Source organism: Phasianus colchicus, chromosome 10 (genome assembly GCF_987193195.1).
Source record: "Phasianus colchicus chromosome 10, bPhaCol1.hap1.1, whole genome shotgun sequence".
Lineage (NCBI taxonomy): Eukaryota > Metazoa > Chordata > Aves > Galliformes > Phasianidae > Phasianus > Phasianus colchicus.
In genome coordinates, this window is record NC_143445.1 from 8,115,680 (window position 1) to 8,138,345 (window position 22,666).

The 22,666-nt window shown below is 35.1% G+C and overlaps 1 long non-coding RNA gene across 1 annotated transcript in view; it reads left to right on the plus strand.

Moving 5' to 3' along the window:
- Positions 1-19,816, plus strand: part of LOC116230833 (uncharacterized) — a 120,513-nt gene extending 100,697 nt beyond the window's left edge. The window contains exons 4-5 of the long non-coding RNA XR_016469584.1: positions 13,922-14,016; positions 19,560-19,816. This is a non-coding gene — a long non-coding RNA (uncharacterized LOC116230833). The remainder of the gene's footprint in view (positions 1-13,921; positions 14,017-19,559) is intronic.
- Positions 19,817-22,666: the final 2,850 nt, after the last annotated feature.

Consider the following 22,666-nt stretch of genomic DNA (forward strand, 5'->3'; position numbering starts at 1 on the left):
TCATGCTGATAAAGTAATGGTGCATAATCCACAAACTTAAGCATACAAGTTAGTGGGGATGGCTGGAAGACTGAAGAAACTTTAATCAGGTTGGGGATGAGTAGAGGATGATTACCCCAAATAAATGTGAGTGTCCATTTTAGAAGACCAATATTTACAATCCTATAGTAATCTACATTGTATTGCATTAGAAAACTAAGATAGCTCAAATTCTTATACAGATTACGTCAAATAATTATTTAGAAATGAAAAAAATACGCAGCGTGAATTTACTCCCTTCTGCTTATTCAATCTAATGAGGATTCTTCTCTATGTCTCTTTTATTGCATGTTGAATTATCTTAAATAAGCATTACTATTTATGAGTGCACTGCTGGAGTCTAAAGAACTTGATGATTTCTCTGCAATGAAGAATGGTTGAAAGGTCATTACATTCCTTGCTGTTTTATGAAACCCAGTCTATAATCAGTGCATCAGGTAAAAATGATCTATTTTCCTCAACTGATGATTGTCAGAGGAGATGGATTCAAATATGCTTAATTTCTGTATTGTAACAAGGAACAAAAAATATTTTTATATTTACAAGTGCTCTGGCTGTGACTATAAATTAAAATAATCAGTATCAGAGAAAATGAGGAAAATATTACAATAAAGCATATGAAAATGAGGGAGAGGACACGTCACGCTGACATAATAATAATATCATAATATTATTATAAAATGATGAATATATTTTTGTCCAAAGATTAAAAAAAAAAAAAAATCTTATATGCTTGAAAACTGTTGGAAGTGTTAAGTAATATGTTTAATAGATGAGCATGTTTAGCACTGATTTGTTCGTACTATTTGCCAGTACTGCCACTGTCAGGACATTATTTTGCATAATGTAAATCTTGCATAGGTGTACATCTTAGTTTGCTAAGCTTTTCAAAGCCCTTTTCCCCAAAGGAAGTGCCATCATGCTGTAATAACTTTTCTTTTGTTCATTGTGGGGAAGTTTTCTTTCTTCCTTTACCTTTTCTTTTTAATTTTAAATTTAGGTATATAATATTATATAATTGAGCAATTCAAAATATCCACTGGTGCATAATATTAAAACAATTGCACAGTGTATTGCACTTGTTCAGGACATGCTTAATCAAGAATCTGTTTAATCTCAGAGAACTGATGTCAAACTAATGGCAATAAGCGTTGTTTAATTGGAATGGTAATTCTGTAAATAGAAGACATCCATCTTCAGTTTTGTCAAATTTGCATCCAAACTTTGCATCCCCATGAGCATAGATCACACAGCTGAAAAAAAAAAAAAAAAAAAAAAGGCTGATTTATTTCAAGTGAAATGAGAGAACAAGCAACATGTGCAATCTCCTCTCTATCTCTACCCTCAACGCTATCTTGACCACTCTTGTTTTTTTTCCATTTCTCTTTCTCTAATGCACACCTATTCCTTACACTTGAAGCATGGTTTGGATTTCTCAAAATTTACAGAGCAAGCATTGTATGAGGCTCTGAATGAGAAGATCTTAGGCAAAGAAAGGGGAAAGAAAACATCTGTCTCTCCAGCTGACTATAGTTCCTCTTAGAAACTTAGCTAAGTTTCTTCGAGTCTGCCTCTACTGTGTTATCTATTCTGTGTCTTTCTCTGCATCCAATACATATTCCTTGACTATTTGCCATTGTTGGAATGGTAATATGGTAATATATACCACCTGTTCTATCTGCAACATTCTGTACATTACACTCCCAACCTACCCCTTTTCCATGTGAAGAGGGGATGCTTCTCTTCTGCCTTTGTCCGTTTGCTTAATTGCCATGGTTCATCTATTCCCTGCCACTTTCTAAGCTTTCTCTTGCTTAAGAAGGGTGAAACCCCATGTAATTTGCCTTCCCTGGTGCAGGTGTAAATGCTATGAATAAGGAGTAGTGGATGGTCATTTGACTGGATTACATGGTGTTATAATATTACTGGAACAAAGCAAAAACCTCATAAAGAACTGTGTGTCAATTCCTCACATTTGAGTGAGCCAAGTTCTACAGATCTAGACAACTCAGTGCACAAAATCAGAACTTCTTCCTTTTCTTTCTAATATTAAAATAGATTCTGAGTCTGTTGTGTCATGCATGTTGCTCATGGCTCTGGGTAGTTCTGCTTAATGTGATAGATTTTAGGGCCTATGTTTTGCAAAGTAGTCTTTGTGATGGATATTAGATTTATGAGCTGGAAATAGAGGGTAAGGCTTTCTTTTTCATCAGTAGAGAATAAAGAAGGCAGTAAAGTTCCTTTTTTTGTGTGTTGCTAGGTCAAGGTTTGACTTAAAACAGTGAACAGTGAGAGGCAAGTCTGGTCATTGCGTCTAATGGTGATGGGGATAGGAATTCACTTTCTTCCAGCTTGTGGTAACCTGTCTTAATAAGGCCCTAACCTCTGCTTTCACAGTGTCATGCACAGTAGAAATAACAAACCATGTAAAAGCGAAGTGTGGTGGCAGGATCTATTGGGGTTAAATTCTTCCAGCAACCTTTAAAAACTTGATTTTGTAGCAGTAGGAAGAAGCAGAATGTCCATGGCAATCAGTACAGTGATTGTGTCATACAAACTTGCAATAGAATAGGTAATGCTTTTGCTCTCAATTTTGTTCAAGAAAAATGGAGAGAGAAAGAGAGAGAGAGTGTGATCATTTGCATTAACTATTTTAAGACGTCTTTTGAAAAGACTTTGATGCAAAGTTTAATATTTATGAGAAACAGGATCTCAGTCTGTTACTGATATATATCCTCTTCAGCACTAGTTCAGGTTTTTTTTTGTTTTTTTTTTTTGCCTTACAAATATTATGATGTTAATCAAGTGAAAACAGATGGGAATATACAAATGCGAGTGAGCTTTGCAGTAGGTACTAGTCTGTCCAGTTTATTCCTCAATAACTGCAAAAGTTAATAGAAATTACTTTGCTGTACAGTGATGGCCCAAAATTTTGCTTGAACAGGATCCATTCTTTCACTCTCTTCAGTTTAAGTGACCCAAAGTGAATATAGCGTTGCTTCTTTAATTTGTAAGAGTGCTTTCAGATTTAATTAAAGTTTATAAAACTCTTAACTAATCAGATAAAGGGCACAGTATTGAACAAAAGTGTTGTTATCGGTGAAAATTCATGCCCTTCTCAGAAAACAAGTAAATAGATTTTTGAACAATGTGACCTGCTCGGGTTTTTACAAGTAATAGTATCTGTAGTTGAAGGAGATCTTGGGGCAGAAGTTGAAAAAAATTGCTTTGGTAAGCATACTTCAAAAAATAAGAAAAAAAGAATAAGAAAATTTTCATCAAGTCACAAAGTTGTCTGGCTTAATACCCACATAGGCTCCTTTTCTAAAGCATCCATCACTGTAGTCTAACCGAAGGGAAATAACACAGGATTAGATGTAACCTCTTTTCTTCCCATAAGAGATAACTTTCAGGAGTAAAGAGTTGCTAAGTGACATCGCCTGTTTCACCTCAAAGGGACCCCAGCATAGATAGAAAACTGCTCTCTGTAACTTTGGTGCATCTCAATATGTTGCGACTCCATGTATTTTGTGGTAAGATAGAGATGGATTAAAAGACTGGGAGAGAGAGATAGGAAGGACATAGGAAAGAATATTTAGGATGTTGCAGGGGCATTCATTGCACAAGGCATAATTAAGAACTTCCCTATATCCGTTCTGCACTCACCCACACTGCAGTTTGAGGTTTCAGCTTTTCATGATAAGCCAGGATAAAATGCATATGAAAATTTGATTCTTTCTGTGGAATAGATAATCTCTTGCCGTTACTCATCTGATCTTCAGCGCAGAAGTCTGCTGTTACATCCAGTGCTGTCTGTGTGTGTCATCCTAATCTGCAGAGACCCAGCCTGAGATCAGGGCTCTCTCAGGCAAGATGCTGTAGTAGCAGCCCTGCCACTGGCAAGTGAACCAAAACTGTGCTGTGAGAAGCCCTGGGACTGCTTAAACTCAAGCTGTGATAGAGAGGAGGAGGGAAAGGGAATAAGGTAGCAGTTACTGAGCGAGGCTCAGAACCTCTGTGATCTGGCTTCTCTCAGATGACATATCCACTGAACAACAACTTCTACCAGTGGACCTTGCCTGCAAGAAATTGCATTCTAAATATGAGCGGAAAACTGTGTGTGCATGTGTATATCTGTACAAGTAGGACCACACTTCAGAAGGAGCTTAGGAGTATTAACAACAAGAGAACATGGGTAGATTTGCTAAAGGATGTGGAGAAACACAATTGGTGTATGTGAATATGAAGGCTGCTGCAGATATGCAGCAAAGCTGTGTGTACTGAAAGGAGACCAAGGCAAGAGTAAAGAGAACCAGTGAAGAGTCAGGAGAGAGGGTAAGGTATGGAAGAAAGGAATTTATGAAGTATTTATGAAACTGTGCATGTATTGCTCAGTGTTCCCCAAAGCAAGTATTGCAAGATGAAGAATAAAGTGCAGTGGAGTTCAAACAAAATGTACTCCATTGTTAGAACAGTGCCTTAAACTACTTGAGATATTACAACTGTTACCTGTGGCATCATTAATGTCCTGGGATTATTTCATAAATCAGGCACTAAAACATAATGTAGTTGAGAGGGTTGGTGCTTTATACACAGAAAGAAGAGATTGAATTGTAAGAGAATTAATGATACCATCATTACAGCCTTTAATCTATTTTATAGAGAACTACTACTCCTTCTGTGAACAATTTGTCCTTTAGAGAAGAATATTTTAAAATTTCGGAGTAAGCAAATTTTTTGAGGTTTTGCTTCTGAGTGTGAAATGAAGGCATTTTGTTTGGCATCTTCCTGAGAAAAAAGGTAAGATCTGTAACAGTTTCTTTAGTCTAGTGCAGATTACAGTAGGTTAATCCCTATGGAAGCAAGTACAGTAAATTGCATTCAGGGCGGTTCAGCTATATATGTGCTCCTGACTATAATAAGAACCACACAGTGACCAGTCTGATTTGTATTCCTGCCACTAATGCTTGACTAATTGCAGATGGAAAGGTGGGTGTATCACCCTGGACATTATGGAACAAAAAAAGGTTGGATAGCTGACTGCATGAAGAACAACATTTAAACAAATTCTTGATTTCTCAAATAGGTTTCTTTGTTGAGTTTCTTAATGAGAAGTTCAGCTGTTTTCATTGATGTGGCTTGGAAGATCTTCTGTTTTTCTTTTTTTACACCTTAGCTCATTGCTTTTTATTTTTGTGCACTGTACATCGGACTCACCTTCTTATTCAGAAGTTTCTTGTGGGGTAATTACTCCAGTCCAATGATTATGCCCAATCTAACAAAGCTAATGAAAATCTGCCCTTCAATCTAAACTGTAATCAGTTTATAACAAGCTCCCTTTTCCTGTGCTTCATTACTGTGACAAAATCTCTTTTTCATACCTCAAAATGATAAGGCAGAATAGAAAAAAATCATTTTCCATTACCAGGCGTGCATGAAAGGGAGATGGGATTAAGCATGCAGAATTGATTTATTTGCATTCTTCTACTGCCTTGGTTGCTGCATCTTTGAAAGAAGTTAATATCATGTCTTTGATTTGGCCTCTGGAATCACAGACCCTGGCAATCAAGCATGCTTATTACGGCAGTTGAATAATCTAAACAATGGAGTCCCAGTTTATATCGATTAATTTGAAAATGTGGTGGACTTGTAGCAAAAAACGCATTTTGAAATCTGTTAGCTGGACATGTGGCAGAGCGAGAAAAATGCATTTTGGAATTGGTTGGTCCTCCTGACAAAGCTATTTTTATATGCTTTTCTTAATGGCTGTGATGATCGCCCTAACCTCATCAGTCGGTTGCTTGTCATGTTTCTCTTTTGCATTCATTTTTTCCATTCTTCTTTTTGTTTGTCTCCTGCTTTCCTGAAGGCTGCTCATAGATAGAGCCATTGGTGTCAGCAGAAAGTGATGACATAACTATAGATTTCCTATTTGCTCTAACAACAGTATACAACTCTAATACTAACTTAATATCTCATATAATTTATTTCAAAATTACTTACATATCTCCAAGTTTGATTTTCCTGTTCAGCTTTCATCCTCTAGGAATCCCAGTCTGGTTTCTTTCAGTGTGATTTTGTTCATTCTGGGTCTGCATAGGGGGAATCATTTTTTGGACAACAACAAAGATATGCCAACATTATTACTTTTTGTTGAACCTGAAAAGGGACTTTAACCTAACCAAAAATTCTGAATATGTCAAACAGCTCTCCTATTTCAAATTTTTGCACTAAAAAAGCAAAATATCTTTAAAATCTCTCTTTTGATTATAGTACTGGTAGTAGTAGTAGTGTTCTGCATTTTCTGCTCTCAGAATGGAGAGTCATTACATGGCATTACATGGCACTGTACCTTAAGCTGATCACAAGACATCTCCACCTAACAAAATGGTAGCTGGGGGCCTAATAATAATAATTAAAATTAAGGCCTAGTCAAAACTGGAGCCCAGCATTTAAATTGTTGTCTGTTCAGTCCCTCAGTGGAGCTTTAATGGAATTACTCTGGAGAGACACCCAGCTAAATGAGAGCCTGATCTGCTCCTGAGCCTCTGAAACTCAGCTGTGGGCTTTCAGTACATTTTTCTGTCTTCCAAGGTATTGAGAGAAAAACAAACAAAAACCCTAAACACCTGAACATCTCAGTTCTCTTTACATAATTTTTTTTTAATAAGGCAACCTTTTCAGAAATATGACAGTCTAAAATGCTTTAGAATTTGTGAATAAAACTGTATTCATATCTTTCTGCATCTGGTTTAGCACTGGATAGGTACACGTTTTAAATATTAAGCAGAAGCAGCAGAATGTACTCAGGAGGTACAATAGCAGTGGCAGGTATCTCAGCTGAAGCGGAATATTGATCAGGCAATCAGGGAAGCTGCTCTCCTGCCTCTCTGTCTAGAAGAACTTTGATACCCAACTCAATGTTAAAACTGCCAGCCTGTCAGTGATTTCAGATTAAGTGTCTGTACTTCAGGAAAAGGAGTCCATAAATTAACTTCTAATGCTGATGACATTCAGAAAGCAAGAGGCTTTCATTGGCATTCATGGTTCAGCACCTTTGGACTGGCAGATTTTAAGCTTGCGTTTGCCATCCAGCCCCACAAGCTACAAAGGGGTTGTGGCTTTAGCACTGTAATATTTCAGGCTGCTTTGCAAAAGAAAAAAAGCGCTTAGTTACAATTTCAGGCAGCTAGCAAAAGGCAGAATAAACCAGCAATGTGGCTTTTTCTTTAGTAAACGTGCTGTTTGAGGTAAGCCCCAAGAAAGCCCATTTCCTGTATCATCATATTCAAGCACTGCAGAATTTGCCTTTTAATTAGTGTTGGAACAGAGCAGTTTTAGGGTCTTTGTTCACTCAGTGATAGGCATCTGAAAACAAGACGATCATATACAAAGCTGTTGAGTAGAAATGTTTGACTTTCAGCAGTCTGCACCACTTACCTGAGCCTCATCTTTTTGCAGAATTAACAGTGAAAGGGAAGTAGAACTGTTTGTTGGAGGCCAAGTAACTGTTCCAGAGTAGATTTTGAGTGATCTGCTCACAGCAAGTATACAGAAATCCTGCTGTTGGTGACCACTGCTGCAACATTGCAAACAATGAGAATTTTAGTTTAACTTCCATGTTAATAATTTCTCACGTGTTCCTGTAATTTCTTTAAGAGGGCAAAAGCAATGAAATGCAAGACTGATTATTAAAAAAAAAAATGTGTACAATTTCTTCTAGCATTTCTACAGCAACTTATAAAAGACAACGATAAAAAGTTAAAGCCCTACTTAATATTCTACAGACAAGTTAGGTCTTGGATGAAAACATGTTTTCATTCTATCCTGTATTTTAGAAGTCCTTTTTTAAGTGTTTATGTGTAATTTAAACAAGGATGCCACATCTACATGCCATATCCTGAATAAAATTCATACTACCTCTGCAGTAAGGAAAATATTCTTGCCACATCCTGCAGTAAAATTCTTATATAATTAGGAACAAGAACGTGGCTCTCCAGGTTTATTGCTTCTCCAGGAAATAAGTCAAAAGCATCAGAAGCTTCTAAATATGGAAGCTGAGCTTTGATCTGTTGAGAAAGGAAAATATGAAAAGCAATTTTATATAAACATTACCTGACTACAGAAAAAAACATTTTCAAATTCTTATTTAACAAAAAGAGCAAACATGCATCTTTGCACATTTGAGTATTTCCAAAGTAGCAGAAATTCAAGCAACTGGGAAATCAAGGAATGTACTTAAAGTATAACATTTAAAAAGAGAAACATGAGATAATTGAGGAGTTAGAATTGCTAAACACAGCCACCAGAAAAGGTAGTAAGATTATATTTCATATATGTTGCTTCTCCAGTGGTACGCATAGCTATTTTATGTTCAGAGACGTTGATCATGTATTTAAGTGATGAATCACATGAATTTCTGCCCATGCACTCAGAATAGCTTTTCCCAAAGCAGGCTCCAGAAGAGCTGGCTAGCTGTTTTGTTTGGACTCTGACTGGTAAAGTAAAAACTATCTCTGGTTATTGATGTGTTTCTCTGGATTAAAGGTGTACTGGAATTAGAAATAGTCTGTAAAGAATAAAATGTTACAGTCCTGTAAATATTCATGGCATCATCACAGTGAGGAAATTAAATGCAGACTTTTTTTTTCTGAACAGCTTAATTCTTGTGAGACTTTGTAGTCAAAGTGCTGTCACACAATTCCCTATTTCCTTCATATTCATAATTGTAGCTCCTAATTATTTGAGGTCATTATGTGTCTTCTTTCTTCCAATGGTCAAAGATACTAATTCTCTTCATGAATAATTTATTTTAACAATTGATTGGGTAGTGAGTGAAATGACTGGATATATTTTTCACTGGAAAATACTATACCATGTAGTCATGAATATAGTCAGTCATATATAGATATGAAATTATTTTGAAAAAAAGTAGTTACAACAAGTAATTGTCAGTCACAAGATTGGATATTTTATTATTATTGTACATGAAATTCACTCTCAGAGGATAATTTTTGAGCTGCAATACAATATACATACATCTGTACTCGTATGATATTTTTTATCTTTATTTACATATTTAATTCTTGGGTAAATGAAGGGATGGAGAAGTTCTTACCCTTTATATATTTTCACTGTATTATTGAAGGTTTATTTATACCAGAAGTCCTCCTCCTAATTCTGCTAGATACTGTCACCTTGTGCTGGATATTATATACATATCTGATGAAAGGCAGTTCTTGTACAGATGATCTCAGCCTTAATCAGCAAGGTAGATAATGAGTGGCAGAGGTTCAGGGAGCCACAATTACCTGCCTGAGTAATGGATTCTACAGCAGAAATCAGGAATTGTATTTTCCTGTTTATTTCTTTACTCCAATGGGCTATGCTGTGCAAATTGCCTAAACATTTGCACAAAATCAGAGTTCTGGCTGCTTCCTTTGATGTTTTTTAAAAGTTCAAAATATGTGATCTTGAACTTTCAGTGAGATTTATCTGAAAGGATTCCTGTTAAATCTGTTAAATTCCCACTGGCATTCTTTTTAGAGACAATCCTTAATTTTCAATAAATGCTGGTATTTGCTTCCTAACATTTCGTTTAAAAATAAACAGCAAAGAAAGTCTATACATACATTCAGTTTCTCTTTGAGTTTGAAATGTAAAATTTCAAGTGAACCAAAGAACAAATTTTAAGTCTACACAGAATTTGGTATTTTTGAGAATTTCATGATCTCTGAAGGCTGTGTAGGGATGCTCACGGAAGGAAAAAAAGTAGAAGTGTTTGACAGTGATTTGATATCTGAATCATTTGTTTAGTACTGCAAAATATAGTCATGCTCCTTTGCACTTGCTTCATTTCTCTCCTAGGAATGAGCATAGCCTGTAACAATGAGAATCTGCCAAACATATTATGACACTACAGATTGTTATTCTCTTTCTAGACCTACAGTAAATCTTTTACAGGGACAATCTGTGCCCGTTGCCTGCTGTTACTGAATTGCAAGCAAAAGGGCTGGCTCAGAACAATTTCAGTCTCATAGAAATGATCATGCCCGTAGGAAGAAACAATCTCTGCATAATTTGACTGACAAGTTATCTACTGGCTGACCTAAAAGAGGGAAAATGCACAGTAAACTTCAAGAGTTAAACTTTTAAGTATGATAATAATAGTTGGACCTCCACACATTATAGAGTCCTTTTTTTTTTTTTCCTGTTTCTTTTTTTATGGTAATTTGTGTTTTTACAGTTTGCTGCTGGAATGGTATCAGTATATTTATGGCTACATTTATCATTTCAGTTTGAATCTTAATTACTTTTTTTGAAATTTAAATGTGATAATATTTTAAAATACATTTTTAAAACATTCCTTTTATTTCCCAGATAAAGCAGTCCCATTTCTGTTAACTCTGTGTTGCTCAATGAAGTATATGACTCAAATGTTCATGTGTCTCTCATTCTGCTTAGAAGCAGTTCTCTGCCAGTTCTAGTTTAGTGCTCTTTCACAATCTCTGTAAATACTCCTCCCATCCCTCTTCTCTGAGCAGTACACCATGTATTTGTTTGCATTGCAAACCAGAGTTGAAAAAGTAAAAATAAAAATTATAATTTCCATAGAAAAGAAATTCTGAAAATTCATGTGTGGTCACTGTCAAATCCATGTGTACTTTGGTTCAACGCTGACAGAAAAGGGCTAAAGAGATAACATTAAGTAGACTCTAAAATAAAAATTTACTTGAATTTCTTGGAAAAAATAATAAAAGCTCATGGTGGAAAAACTTAGGCTTTGAGATGGATAATTTTAATTCCACTGATTATTTTTATTTTATGGTTATAATTACAAGGTTTGTGCTAATTCAATTTTGTGTGTGTGTGTGTGTGTGTGGTTTCTTGAGATCATAATTTCAAAAGAAACTGCTGAAGTATGACTATAACCCTCAAACCAGATTCTATTCTTCTTTGTTCTCCTTTGTTGTTCCACCTGTTTTTTGACATTTGGGCTACTTTGTACTCAGCAATGAAAAATGAAAAGAAAAAAAAAAAATCACACCATTTTGCAAGGACAAAATTGGTTGATCCTGTATGTATGAGCTTTGTTGCCATCCTGTAATCATGGCAGTACTTAGCTCAGCGTATGTGCTGTGCTTTGAGATTGCACTGTAAATAACATTTTTGATTCAGTAATGAAACAGTTATAAAAATGAATTGTACCATGGAAGAGTTAAAATAAAGAGCTGGTAGGGTGACTGAAGGGTGCCTGGGGTTTTAAGAAATTGCTTTTTCTTTCTCAAAAAAGTGCTGTAGTTAAACAGGGTGGGTAAGTTCACATGATGCTGAGGTACTCTTAAGCTTCATTTACTGGTGGCACAGGAATTCAGGCAGTTTGATGTTACAATGCTTTGGCAGTTGAGACTTTGTAACATGAAAATCAACCATGAGAATACTTCTTTTGTTCCATTACTTCAAATGGAGTATATGCAGATATTTTCTAGAAGACGTAGCAAAGTAGAAAGCATATCCCTGAACACAGAAAGAACAGAAGGTGTCTGACTGTCAGACCAGTGCTGGTAACATTTAGGTTTTCTGCTTCTTCATACATTTTTAGAAAGCTGCCGTATTTCATTTTATTTAGAAAAAATGCTAGACATGTTTTTTAATCCCTGGTTTCTGGAAACCTTTTTGCCTTTCCACAGAAACAATCAGGCTGAAAGCAAACAGAAAACCAACTTTTATTTGATGCAATGCGTGGATCAGCAGCATGCCGTAATCAGTAAAAGTAATGCTGAAGATGAGCCACAGGTTGCAGTACAAGTGGAATACTGGGCTTCGTGTAGTGATCTTGCCTCCATTAGAAAATTTTGTCTCTAAAGCACAACAAAGGGATGAAATTATGTAATGAGAGTGTAATAAGAAGAGGTGCAGGGGTGGGGGGAAAACACCAATAGTGCTTGGAGGTGGGATAGGGCAGGGAAGTTGCCAACAGAACACCAAAAGGAGCATAAAGATTTCAGCATTCTGAGGAAAACTGCAATCCAACTGAGGCTGAAAGGGGAAGTTCTGTGAGAATGGCAGAAAATATAGAATAATTAGGAAATTAAAAATAAATAAAAAGATTCCTTTGCTTATAAATAGAACTAAGGGAGACAACTTTTTTTACCACAGACTACAGAAGAATTTCTATAAGAGGCAGCTGATGTCCAGTATTTTCCTAAGCTTGATAGATCAGCAGGGTTCTGGCAGGTTCTGTTGGAAAAACAATGTTTATTTTTAAGCATCCCATCTGGGAGATGGCCTTTCTTAAGACTGCAGTTTGTGTTGTGCTTGACACCTAAACTGACGTACAGGAAAATATGAAAAACTCCTCCTATTTTAACTAGATTATGCTTTGATCTGGATAAGAAAAGTTTATTTAATAGAAAAACATGACCGGGGACAGTGAGAAGGTTTGTATAAAGTTGAAGTTTCTGGGATAAGACTAAATAGAAATATCTATCTGGAAGTTATATTGATATATGACTGTTAACACAGATCACATCAAGGCTATCAGCGATGTTTCCTTCCTGACCTCTCTGAGACACTGTAAGATGATGGTTGGCTCAGGAAATTGTACTTTGTTTGAATTACAGACTAGAAATCCAAGTAATGTCTCCTACATTGGTGTCCAATGGACACTGAATGTAATTCTTAATAATTAATTATCTGTAAACAAGAGAAGGTAGCTAAAGCAATATGACAGCAATTGCAAATACAAGCTGTCCACCTCTACGAAGGCTACTGGTCTTTTTATAACACAAAAGTAACTATAAAGACCTATGTCTTTTATGTCCTTATCACTATCAAAAATAGACTGCCCTTATTCTCAGGTAAGGTGGGAAGTCTATCTTCCATATTCTAAGGACCAAGTTACTGATTTATTTTCTGTTAGGAAAGCTCTCTGTGGCTGGCTTCTTTAGGAAAATAGAATGTATTTTCCTATGAATATGCAGTTTGTATACAAGATAATCTTTACAACTATAAACACCAATGAAAGTAAGACTCCAGAAAAATTAATAACTTTCACAGCTATTTGCATCACAGTGTGAGTGCCTGCTTGCTCTCTTTCTGTTCCTTTTCACTGTTATTGCAAAGTACTGCAAAATAACCCCCCGAATTTCCACATCCCATTCTGCTGTACATTTTTTTCTGTTTTTGTCACCAGCTGTCAATACTTAGTAGATCCAGCACAGTCACTTTGACATTGAAAGAAAGTAATTGTAATTCAACTCAAAACTAAACAATAAATGTGTAAATGACAATTGTCATTGTCAGATCTGCTTTAGGCAGAACAGAATTAAACCTCAGTATAGAACTGTGGGCACAGGAAAATAGCTGTTTTCTGTTACTAGTTTAAGGGTGCCAACATAAAGGAAAAGCTCCTAGTACTAATCAGTATTTGTTAAAAGGCTTCATACTGACCATTTGTATTCTGTGTAAAATGGCTAAAAGACATATACTAGATCTTAAGTGACTGCTTATAGTAAAACAGGACATATACTGGATATTTTAATTCAATGTATTGTCCCAGTTTCTGTCAAAAATAGGGGTAATTATTTTGAGAATTTAGGAAGAAGTAAAACTACAGCTTTTTTTCCAGCTTCAGTACTTCACAAACTGTACTGGTTGCCCATCTCTTTCCTTAAGTCTAATGTAAATCTTCAGATTTACAATGAGTGATGTTTAACCTACTTAAATGTAATGCAGTGATTCAAGAATAATTGGAAGTTAAAGGGATTTGCTGTATTTCTTCTTTGTACGCATGAGCTGCACAGCACAGACAGCAAGCAGAAAGTTTTTAGCTGCTTTATAGGTCCACCTTCTAAGGCTAATGTGATTTTTATACTTACAGGATGAATGATGTGGTTATTGGGAGGATAAGAAACATAAGAAAGACAAAGACCATTGGGAAACACCCACACATAGACAGTGGACAAAGAAAGAAAGGTAAGACCAGTTCTAGGACCCAGTCAGTGCTATCTTGATCGCAAAAGTCAACTGAGAAGTGACTTTTCGTTCTGTGCTTGTAAAATACGCACTAACAAGATTGCCTAGTCAATGGTAAGTATCAGTACAGCTGAGTAGTACAACAATTAAGTTGAATGTACAACATAGTGAGAGTTAAATACATCATTCTTCATCGAAAGAGAAATACGTATAAAGATAAATATCACTAACTCCACTTTATAAAAGGAGGAGTACATGATTCAGATATTTTGTGGAACTGTGAGATATTCTGATATCTGTAGTAGTACTCTCCAATACATTAATTCACTGTAGGCATTAGCCAGCCACAGTACACTCAGCACTTAATAATGATATGAAGATACTCCGTTCTCAAACTTGGGATTAAATCTCCTGATGTTTTATTGTGGCTTTAATACACGGTTTTTAATATATAATCGTTGAATTCACAAGGAAGAAGAATAACAGTAAAAACTTAAGCTCAAGTTTTCAAAAGTAAATCTCATATACCCAGTTTCTGTGATACTTCTTAGGACAAATACTATTGTACAGATGGTGAGCAAGGCTCGTGCTTTAAAGGTTCTCAGATTTAGGAGGCTGTTTCTTATGACTAAAGGCAGGAGGCTGAAGGCCACTTCATTCTTCATATAATCTAATCCATTATGTAGGTCTGAAATCTCTCAAGTCTGAACAATATTTCTTTCTAAGTTATTGTTCCAGTACATAGACTAAAGAAGTTGGGCTAATGCTTTACAAAGTGTACATCATTCTTAGGTTAAATATCAATAAACAACAGCCAATTACCATGCAGAGGAAACTTCTGCAGAGTTCAGGGCGATGATAAATTCAGCTTTATTCAGTAACCTAATAGTTTCTTGGTATGGAAGGGTATTTCACCTATAAACATCTGCTTTTAATCTGTTTTTGCACTATGACTTTTTAAATGATACCATCATGTTTTGGACTTTATCTACTAGACCTGTTCAGATTTGATCAAAATTGTTAATATTGCACTGCTTTTTGCTACTCAGAAAAATGATAGTTTAGAGCGATGTGTTTTTATTGCCTTATTTTTGACACTTTTTTTTTTTTTTTTTTTTAAATACCTCTATCTAGTCAATGGTACAAAATAATATGGTGAAGTTTAGGCCATGTTTGTTATTCTTTAAATTACATGACTCACTAAAATGAAGACTAAATTAAAAACTCTCTTTTACTAAAGGTTAGTTGAGATTGTATATCCAAAATAAAACTTTAATGTGTTATGTCTTCCTCTAAATAGCTTGTAAAGTACTGCATTTGAAAGCTGATATTTTTACTGGGAACACTACATGGCACAAAACTCGGTGTGCAAATCTCCACTGTGTGGGTGTTGCAGATCACAACTGCTATGGCAATTAATATTCAAATGCTTGTTATTATGCAAGAATTTCTATCATTCTCAAGACAAAGTATTCTTGGAAATAATGATGTTGTTGTTGATTTTCTCTTAATGTGGAGACAACAGCCCCAATTCTAAGTGTGATGTAGAATATACATATGAATAAGTGATGGCAGTTAGAGATGACCTGTCTTCTAATCTGTAAATTTCTGAATTTGAGTTGGGAAGGTCATTCATTAATGCCATTCAGCTAACAAGTGAGCAATTTCATGGAATTCATTATAGTCCCAGAGCACCAGTGCCTGCATTTATTAGTTTCAATATGCAAAATCTATTACTATTCATCATCTCCAGTCAACAGCTGAGAAAAGAATTCTACATACTGTTTTCGTCAGTTACAGTGAAAGATCTGGTTGGTGCCTTATCATGATAGTGAGTTTCCAAACAGATATAAGGCGATTCTGCTGTCAGGTGGTATCTTGCCTTAGATGGCTATAGCGTGTCTCTTGCAATAACTTGCTTTTCTTCAGAAATCACCTGTACAAACCTCTTGCATCTAGAGAATAATTTTCATAACAGAAAAATATTTTTATGAGTTGTGAAATATATCTTCATCGCCTCTATGTGAACTTTTAAAGTGAGTTTTTAAACACAGAAGTGCTTCGGTATTCTCTCAATAGTTAAAGGTCTCTCTTAACCATTCAGTTATTCGATTTGTGAACATCCTTTGCACTGACTATGGTATCTGTTAGACTGGTGGCTTATGGCCAGCACTAAGTTCTGCTAAGTTCCTGTACTCTTCACTGCTACATAACACAAGGGCACCTAATGAGCTGAGTCTTGAAGCTAACCCTAAAAATGGAATGTACATTACAGTTTTGCAAAATTTTACATTTATGCACTTATCTTACTGGGTTCTGCAGACCTGAGTCAAAGACCAGGAGCAAAAAGAAGGTTCTTACATGATTTATCTAACCGACATAACTTTCCAATATCCTTACCTTCCTTCTGTAAACACAGATTTATTCAGGTAGGTACCTCCTTTATCTCCTAAAAGGGGGCCTAGAGAAGCCTGATTTAAGTCATACTAACGAATACTTAGGGTAGGGGGAGTGGTATTTCCAAGGCAAATGGTCAAGCATGCATTTAGTCACTACTGAAAAGCTTAATTCAGCACATATAAACAAAGCTATAAATAGGCAAGCTCTTTAATGTTCGTTATGGCGTAACATTTGTAAGTAATAATGAAAAGGTTTCATGCATCCACTGACATTTTGAATTGAATTAAAATCTCAAGAAAACAAGTTCACGATGGGAGAGTTGAGTGAGAAATGTATATTATCTAGGTTTTACAGTTATGCAGATGAATAAGAAATGTTCTATGAATGAAGCAGGGATTAAAAAAAAGTAGCAAGCTGCTGTTAGAAAAAAAAAATTGTATAGAAAAGAGTATGACCAAAGATCAAGCAACAAAATAGAGTAAAAACTGAAAGATCAATGTGGCCTAGGGCTGCTAAACTCTCTGTTTTCAAGCACAAAGCAAATCCAAGCATATGCTCTGTTTACTATAAAGAACTTGTGTCCACTTTCTACATTAGGTTCTCTATTACATAGCAAAAAGTGACCTTTAAACTACCTTGACAGATAGCAGCTGACTAGAAAATTACAGTCATTAACAGAATATCTAGAGAGCAGACTATTGTTAAAAAAAAAAAAAGGCAGATGTTAACAATTTGCAACCCCAAAAGACAGCTACAATAAAACCCCACAATTCTAGCGCTCTGAAAAACTGTTATTGAGATTCAGCATAGTATACACAAGAACAAATTTTTCCATTTTTAAATCCAAGCTTTATGTGGACAAAGCCTAGAAAATATTCAGATTATTCAAACAAGAAATCGTTATAAAAATGCTATGACTTTTATCTGCAGAAAATGAAGATTGTAAATGAAGCCAGTTTAATCTTGTCCAGTCCAAGTAATTCTGTTATTTGAAAAGTAGATTTAAATATTTAATCTTTTCATTTTAAAACCAATGAAAAAAAAATCTTGAAAGAATGCTTTTAGAATTTCTCTTCTAGATGATAGCTGACCCAAAGAACAAAGCCAATTAACTTAAGCCTTTTTTTCTCAATTTCTGCATCAATACAGATAAAATTTTCTTTAATAATGAACATAGCCAAGGCTATATTATGCAGACTCTTGCTCTGTTTATAAAGTGAGGAGAACTATACTGCTATATCAAAATAGATTTCTGAGCCAGGTTAGTTTATTATCCAGAAAAGAAATCAGGTAGAATCATTCATTGTTTAGTTTTAAGTGATGTCAATTAATGGAGCACCTGGAAAGACAAAACTAAGCGATACTGACGCTTGTAATGCCATAATCTTCTTGATTATTGCAAGCTCATGCCAACATTATTAACAACAAAGAGGTAAATTTCAAATGGAGCAGAAAGTTGCAGATAAACAATGAATTTATCAGGAATTCATGGACAACAGGAATGGCAGCATGGAACAAAAGTGGGTATAGTCTTTTGCATGCTACCTCACCTGAACTGTTTCACAGAGATTGGGCACTTTCCTACCGAAAAGGTAATAAAAATTGGAAAGAATTTAGAGTACCACCAAGAAAGAGGAAATAAAAGTAACACAGGAGGAGGAAACCAAACTGAAACTAATAATGGAAAACTATGAGTATACTATAAAAAAAAAAAAAAAAAAAAAAAAAAAAAAAAGCAAAATACAGTTGTAGTAAGTAGAAAATGGTTCAATATTTCACACACACACAAAACGTATGGAAGTCCTACATTCTAAATCTGGTGTAGACAAGTGAAAAATATATTCTACATGTGAAGAGAATGAAATTTAATGAACTAGCTAAGCTTCTTCCTTTTCTTAGATATAGCTCTTCTTTGCTTCATAAGTTACTGAAAATGCATATGAAAGATTATAACTACTCTTAATACGTGAGGCTTGGCAAACAAACTTTAATGTTAGAAGAAATGTTATGATTCCTTATATGAAAGACTTTGTCATAAAATTTGTTTTGTTAGAAAGCTTATTTTTACATAAATCAAAGCCACATTTTTTCTTTCTGTTTTATTTGAGGCATCCCACTGTCTGCAAATATCCTTGAGTGGAGGCCTCTCCTCCAGATGTTTCAGGAATGTAGCCTTTCTCTCCTTTTTTTTTTTTTTTTTTTTTAATCACTAATTGCTGTATCTTTTAAGGTGGATGGTTAAAAGTTAAGTGCTTGAAAGAATGTGACTGGGCCATGTTAAATTAAGGCCAGCAAGGGTACAAGCTGGGACAGTAACTCATGTATTCTTCTGATTACTGACCCTGAACTTGCCTTATAGTCTTTCCCATAAATTATGATAGCCTGAAAAGAATTACAATGAAATATTGTTTTGGGCAGCATCAGGCTTCCCCTCGAGTCTTAACAGAGACACACTTGGAAGCAGAGTGGATTTCCTTTGGATCCTCTCATTCTTCAAATACAAAGCTTGAAGCATTTCAGTTTTGGGCTTCTATCCCATTCATCTCCTTGCTCTTCTTAAGAGTTTCCTGAAACTTCCTGTCTCCTGTATTCCTAAATCAAGCAAACTGCAATGCCCGGATTAGCTTGTTACTTTGTTGCTATCTTTTATTAAGAGCATACTGACTAGATACTTGTCAAGATTTCATTTTCTTGGTCGGTGGACTTTGTGTTTCTCTAACTGCATCATCTTAAAGAGTTTTTCTGCAAGTATCAGGTGACAGCTTTGATGAGGAGCTATGGAAGGCTCTCTCTGACCTCTCTTATACCACAGAATCATTGTTTATAATGATGTGTTTATGTAAAGCTAAGGAAAATTCTATACTCTTGACAATGTCTGCAAATGACTGTACTGGTATACCAAGTATTTATACTGAACAAAAGAGGAATAACAATATGCAGGAAATCTAAATGCAGTGAATTCTTAAGAACTAAAAATACTTGTGTAGGAAATGGAAGAATTATTGGTTTCATGTGAATTTGCACTCTACTTCTGATCACTGCATGGACTTAGTGTTCATACGAGCTTCTTTGGCTGAAGAACATTAATTCCTGTTGTCACTACCACTCTTCTGATTAAAATAAAATTGGCAATTTTATTTCAGGCAACTTCCTGCTTTTGTATCACAAGTGGGATTACAGGCTTACGTGAGCAAAGGGAGAAAATGCTGTCCTTCCTTACTAACCTCTGAAAGCTGTTAGAAGGGAATAACTGAGCCAGCCTCCTCCTGCTTTTGTTTCTAGTTGGAAGTTTTTATGAACAGCAGTCAGGCAAGGGTATGAGAATGGACTGAAGTAAACAGGGGTAAGGTGTAGCTTTGAAGTATTTCATTTGTCTTCTCTATTTTTATCATTATTTGTAACACTATTTTATCATGCTTCGTAAGTATTTTCGAACAGTAATTAGTTCTAATTTATTTTCTGAAAATACAACATGTAAATAAAATTTTAATCGATTTTAGTGCATTTGATTCACTGTTAATAGGAGCCTTATTTTTAAAATCAACAGCATACTCAACAGAATATGATATTATATCTATCATGAATAAACACAGTTTAAATAAGTGGAATCTGTGTAAACTAAGCACAAGATAGATTCCACAAAAATAAGAAGCCCATTTCTCCATCCCAACCAAGGCTTATGAATACGAGCCTTTAGGGAGTATGAAAACTGCTTGAAACCAGCAGTTCTCTTGATACTGGCTTCTACGTTTGCCTGCAATTATCACTCTGCAGGTCTGGCAATTTACTTCTTGTGTTTGAAAATGAGAATAGTAATCTGTAACTAAACAGAGAAACACAACAGAAATATGTAAATTTAAAAAAACATCAGGTAGTAGATTTCAGATGATTTTCTTCTCCCTGTGCAATTTTTTTTTTTTTTCCTTTTCATCTTTTCTTGTGCCTGATGTGTGATTGGAGGTCTGTACAAAAAAAATAAAGGTCTAGGTGACTTAGAGCCTGACCTGCGTTTGAAAGCCAGAACGACCTGTACTCCTAAATCAGTCATATGTGCTTGGGAATCCCTACACAATCCTCTACCTACATACAAATTAAGTGTGACCCTAGTTCCAAAGATAAATTTCATTGTATAAATTAATTCTATAGTCTTGCTTTGTCTGTAGCTGAGCTAGACACACTGCTAGAATGTCATCAAGAGGTGTAAGCGATGCTGGTTTTTATTTAATAGATTTCTGCCATTTCTATCCCTATAGCAACAGTGCAGCCCTCATTCATATTAATTAGCTCTTAATTCAGAAGCTTTATGGCAATTTGAATGATAGCACATAAAACATAATTATTTTGTTATTACCTTTGTCAGTTATTTGTGAATTTCTCTAAAGGGCAGCTTAGTTTTTGTTTTGATGCATCATGGAGATAAAGAAGCTTTATATGAACATGAACATAAATTTGCAATCTTGTTATTTAGGAGGGTGGGGTTTATTTGGCTTTTTTTTTTTTTTTTTTTTTTTTCCTTTTTTTGACTTTTTCTCTTAGGCAGGAAAATCTGTTATGAAAGCACAAAAATAAGAATATTTTTACCCTCCTGTTTCTTAATGAATAACCTGTTTTCAATTTCTATTTCAACTTTACCAGACTTCAGTAATTGCTGAGTTAGGTGCATGAAAAGAATCTAAGAACAAAAAAAAGCTGTAGGTATTCAGTGCTGTGGTGATACTATGCAGAGAATGAGTAATAGAGCATATACCAAATCCTTCCATTTGATTCCTACATATAGAAAAGTCAAAGGGCAGATTTCCTACTGGAATATGTTGAATCTATTAATGTTTATGATGGAAACCAGGCAGGCAGGCCACTTGGTTACCTTCCAGATGTTTACAGTGGGCAAACTGCCCAGGCCAGCCAGCTATTCACTGAGTGCTTTGATTCTGGATTGGAAGACTCCACAGATTTCACATCCTGAATGCCTTGACTGTCAGTCTTGTGTCTGTGTTTTATTCCAGTCTGATAACTGACATTCTTACTGTTCACTAGAAGTGGACTGAGTAACTGATACAAAGTCTACTACTGTAAAACTCTACATTTGTATATTAAATTTCACATTATGAAATCCCTATAGCTGTGCATGACATGGAAAGTGGAAAGCCTTCACTGTCTGTGTGTATACCTATATACATGTATAAATATGTATTTACATATACTCTGTGTATGCACATAAATATTTTTATATAGATATTATGCTAAATAAGCAACTTTACATATTTAATATCTAATTTGACAAAACTGGAAATTCCCCTTACTGGGAAGGTCACCTAATTGGCTGTTTAATGAAACACAATAAATACAATGTGAAATTGCCACTACAATTGTTACACAATAGAGAGAAATAAGAGTGCAACTGATTTGAATATATATTTAGAAGTATTCAATAAATAATGAGTAAGAAATAAAAAATGTTAGAAGAATGAAAATGTAAATCTATGTTACAATCATAAAATTGAAAAACTAATCAAACAGCATAATTAAACCATTAATGTCCAGCTTGCCAAAGTTAAAAGGAAACCACAGTAGGGACAGTTAAGCTGATATGTGCCTGAAAAATGAAATTTCAAGGTTTTCAAAAGTCTAGTAATAAGTTAGCACACATGGAATATACATCAATCAGTTCATCATTTTTTCTACCAAAAAATGTTTTGTGAAATGTCTCTATTTTAATTTATTTGCATGCTTCAGTATCTGTTCAGCTTTCTGAATATGCCCATCAACAAATGAAATCTTACTGAGTCTGCAAAACATCTTGCAATTTTCAATATAGGGAGAATTTTCACTGTTATTGCAAATACAGGTGATCAAATTCAAAGGCATATACAGATGCACAAAAATTACTTATACATGAAACATATTTATGTGAAATTAAGTGTGAGAACTTAAAATTGAATTCCACACCCTTAACAGAGTGGGAAGATATTTAAAAGCACTGCAGATTTATGACATGGCTCTCAGTGCTGTATAGTTGTAAATTTATTGTAGATGCTTGCTGATCCCCACTTACCTTCCTTTTGGATTTTGATCATAAATGTGAATGGTTAAGAATCATGGATCTGTAATAAGGAGGGAAAACGATACAGCCAGGGCTTGGATCAATGTCTGGAGAATCTTGGAATGCCAGTAGTTTTCCAGTCCTAAATTGTAATACTAATGCTAAAACTTTGGAAGGTATGTAAAAGCAGAACTTGTTGCAACAGTGAGA